The sequence below is a fragment of the Amphiprion ocellaris genome, chromosome 7 (assembly GCF_022539595.1).
Source record: "Amphiprion ocellaris isolate individual 3 ecotype Okinawa chromosome 7, ASM2253959v1, whole genome shotgun sequence".
Lineage (NCBI taxonomy): Eukaryota > Metazoa > Chordata > Actinopteri > Pomacentridae > Amphiprion > Amphiprion ocellaris.
In genome coordinates, this window is record NC_072772.1 from 4,497,080 (window position 1) to 4,501,376 (window position 4,297).

General features: G+C 40.2%; 1 long non-coding RNA gene across 1 annotated transcript; it reads right to left on the minus strand.

Annotated features, from left to right (window-relative positions):
• Positions 1-501: 501 nt before the first annotated feature.
• Positions 502-2,902, minus strand: LOC129349248 (uncharacterized). The gene is made up of 2 exons (XR_008602172.1): positions 2,297-2,902; positions 502-906 (listed from the first exon to the last, which is right to left on the minus strand). It is a non-coding gene; the product is annotated as an uncharacterized LOC129349248 (long non-coding RNA).
• Between the last annotated feature and the right edge of the window lie 1,395 nt (positions 2,903-4,297).

Consider the following 4,297-nt stretch of genomic DNA (forward strand, 5'->3'; position numbering starts at 1 on the left):
TGACAAACTTATTTTCATCAGTTTTTTTTAGTGGAAGTCACAATAAAGGAGCTCTTGGTTTTTACCAGCGTTACTGAGTCCAAAGCTGCCGTTTCAACACAGAACATTCACATGCATCCACAAACCTCTCAGCACTCAAACACCCACAGACAGGTGGCCGGCTGGACCGAGGCTCGGCGGCGTCCTCAGACCCACGAGTCGGGGAGTCGCTGAACTTGTTGGTCCGGTTTGAAGGCCTCCATGTGGTCCAGTAGAAGTCCACGTAGTCGGTGTTGGCTTTGAACCGCAGCGACTGGCCGCCATCAGGTGGACCGGCTCGTCCTCGTAGGACTCCTCCTGTAGCCTTGAGGGAACCACAGGAACATTCAGTAGCTGTTGGAGTTCTTCCTGTCAGGTTTGTGGTAGAACGGCTCTGAAGTATCTTGTACTTGTCTTATCTGGAACAATCTAACAGCCTAAACTGTTAACAGCAGTGTAAAGAAGCAAACACACAGGCATAGATTAGGACTCAAACTAGATTTATTTTAAAAAACAAATCAACTTAGAGACATTTGTTCACACATGTGGCTGAATAGGAGGCCGTCCAATCAGATTTGAGGTCTTCACTCTGTAGGTTGTTTGTTTGGTAAGACTCTTGGACCTCCATCAGCTGACGTGGATGTTTGATCGTCTTCCTCTCTAGTGCCAGATGATTCATCCATGAATTCAGCAGCTACAGACTGAAATGAAGCTCATGCTGCAGTTATTGAATTCCTGTTCCAGATCAAATGTTCAGAGCTCACCTTGAATGCAGCCGTCTGCTGTCTGATAGTTTTTCTCATTGTAGTCTTCAATAAAGTCTTTTTCCTCATGTCAGGATGTGGTGAGACTCTTTCTCAGTCGCTGCAGACGTCCCTCATTGTGCATCTCCAGAGAAGAAACAGAAAAACTGGTCACTGCTTCAGCATCAAACACTCTCCAGCATTGAGAGTGTTTTAGGAATTCATTCATTGTGTTGTGAACTTTGAAGGAGCAGAAACTTTACAGCTGCCAAAGATATGAGCTCCAATTCTGGATGTTTTAGGAAATGAAGTTCATCAAATGAACACTTGAGTTTTGCTGATAACTCATTAAATTACTGAAGAAATCTAACATAAAAACCTGTAAACTCTCAGGCAGCTTTTGTTAAAGTTTGTCTATAATTCTACCATCATGTTCTGGAACCAGGACTCTGCAGAAGTTCCTTCAATCAGATACTTGTGTGTTTCTATTTAAGGCCTCAGGTTTGAACATACAGCAGAGGATTAGAAAGGAGTGATTTTAATATTTAAATCAGTCCAGTAAATGTTTGGAGTAAAAATGATTAAAATTCTGATTTAGATAGATTTGTGTCAAATAATATTGTAGAGCCTCACTTAAATATATCCAAATGAGTTCAGTGTATTTACATTTTATAAAATATTTGATTTCTTAATCTCAATACTGTAGGGTCTGACCCTAAATATTATAATAATGATGTAAAGTTAAATAAATACTATTGTAGTGCAGAGTCAAACTTTAATCAGCTAAATTTACATAATAAATATCACTGTACAATCTTAACCTGAAAATTTATATTATTGAGGTAAATTTCCATAAATCATGATATTCTAGAGTCTTAACTGGAATATTTCTAACATGAATCTTTTTGTATTGTGCTGATAAACAACAAGAACCTGACTTTCAGATAATATTTATTGTCTGTGATTGTGAGACTAAAATCCTCCACATTCTGGAACTTTCCACACAGCAGCTGTAGGAATAAATAAAAATAAAATCTTTTCATTTCCACATTATGCACATTTATTTATTCTTAATATCTCAGACTGAATGGTATCTGGCAGTAAAAACAAACTCATCTGCTGGACTGAATTTCCCAAAATGGAAACATGGACAGAATTTAACAATCATATATCCATGGCAACGCTGAAGTTTCTGCTTCTTACCAAAGTTCACAACACAAGTAAAGATTTTAATGTAAATGGCTGCTAGTATAATTAGATAATATAAACATACAGACGCTGGGTGTGCAGATGAGGAACGTGCAGCAGCCTCGCTCTGGGCATAGGCGCACGCGCACCACACGCACCATGCACACGCACACGCACACGCACACACACACACAGATTTACTTTCACTTTCTCACTTGCTTGTATGCCTGAGGCTGACGCTAAAACTTAAACGGCTAACTTTTACAGTTTGATGATCACACAGTAAAGACTTTTAAAGGCTAAATCAACATTGCATTTTCTCTCTTACCAAGAAACAAATCTCTTACCTGTTTTTTTTTTTTTTTTACCAAATAAGCAGGTGTGGAGCGAGGCTTGTTGTTGCCTGGCTCACTCGCTCCGCTCATGCTCCGCTCTCTGAGTGCCGGGGGTCCTTCTAAGGGAAAAGCGGTCGCGGCAGCTGCCCGCACGGGTGCCTGATCACAAATCGGCTTTTTATTTGTAAATATCGGCCGATGGCCGATATTGAAAAAAGTCCATATATCGGCCCAAAATATCGGCCGGCCGATATATCGGTCTACCTCTAAATATAATCTTTACTGAACCAGCCCTGGAATTAATAAAAACCTGTATATGGATATGATTTTCTCTGATGGGACCACTAAAACTGCATACAACAAAGTAAATCTCTTCTGCACTGCACACATACTACACTTTTGTATAACTCTGGATGTCAGAGTAAAGGCAGACAGATCCACCGATCAGCCACAACATTCTGACCACTGACAGCTGAAGAGAACAACATCCATCATCTTGTTCTAATGCAACGTTCTGCTGGGAAACCTTGACATTCATGTGGATGTTTGACATGTACCACCACCTAAACACTGCAGGACAAACAACCCCCTAGTCTCCATGGCAACAGCAGTCCTTGATGCCAGCTTCCTGCCACCCTCAGCAGGACAAATTAAACTGCTCAGGAGTGGTCTGAGGAACACGACAGAACTAAGCTGTTCACCTGGGTTCCACACTCCCCACATCCTGATCTGATGGAGCATCTGTGGGATGGTCCAGGATCAGCCTGGTCTAGGTAGGACCCACCCTGCAACCCACAGGATCCACAGAATTCACAGGACATCCCCAGAGGTTCTGATGAACCACTGGGTCAGAGGAGTTTTAGCAGCATAAAGGGACCAACACAGTATTAGTCAGGTGGTCAGAATGTTCTACTGTTATATTGTCATGCTGATTATATGATCAGTAAATGTTACCATCAATTATAATGTCCACATTGATCAGGAAAAAACAAAACAAAACAACTATCTGTTCATTCAGAAACTGTGGGGTTAAACCTAAAAACACAGATCTCAACAGCAGTTTGTTTCAAAGCAGAACACCAGCCAGATTTCACTGAAGAAGCTTTCAGAGCAACAATTAAATGACAGTTTTGTTCTCATTAAGTTCAGAGTCAGCCAAAATAATGTATACACATCAGGAAAAGAAAAACTTTTATAAATATTTCATTTGTATAAGTACTTCTATACATATAGATACCTCTTTCTAAGTTTGATCAAATCACGATAACTCTGTGTCCTGTTGTACGATGTTTTCCCAACAGATGGCGCTACCCTCATAAATGGAGCATCAACAAGTGACGTCTACAACACAACAGAAACGTCTGGAAGCCAGTGGCCACCACTTTGAGCGCCTCTTGTAATTGTAGAGGCCAAAGATAACTTTTATTAATCTTGTGATGTCTGAATAAATTTGGTATTGAAATATTTATGCAAGTTTTTCTTTTCCTGATGTGTGTAAACATTATTTTGGCTGACTCTGTATAATGGGTTTCTGACAGGTCACCAGTCAACATCTTTTTATAAAAATGACAAACATACCTGCATTCTACAGGAGTGATTTTCCTCATGTGCAGGTAAAGATGTGTGAGGAGCTTAGAGATGACAGGAGCAGGAGTCATCCTCACTAATTCAGCTTCCACCAAGAAACAGAAAGCCCACAAACAAACACACTGATAGACTCTCAAACGTTCAACCTCAAAGCCTCAAAATATCTGTTTAGGAAGTGTTGTGTTTCTAAATTCTGCTGAAAGCATTGGCAGACATTCTCTTACAAGGTTGTGTAAAAAGCAGCCTGTCCTCTGAGCTACTGAGAAATCTTCCTGAACAAAGTTTCTACGTGTAAATCGGCTCAACAAAAACTAAAACCTCAGTCAGAGATAACAGGTATCACAAATTATAAACAACTTTCTTTGTTAACTCAGACTTTCTGCTTCAACCTCACATAAAAAGGGGAGTTTAACTCATCAGGTGACT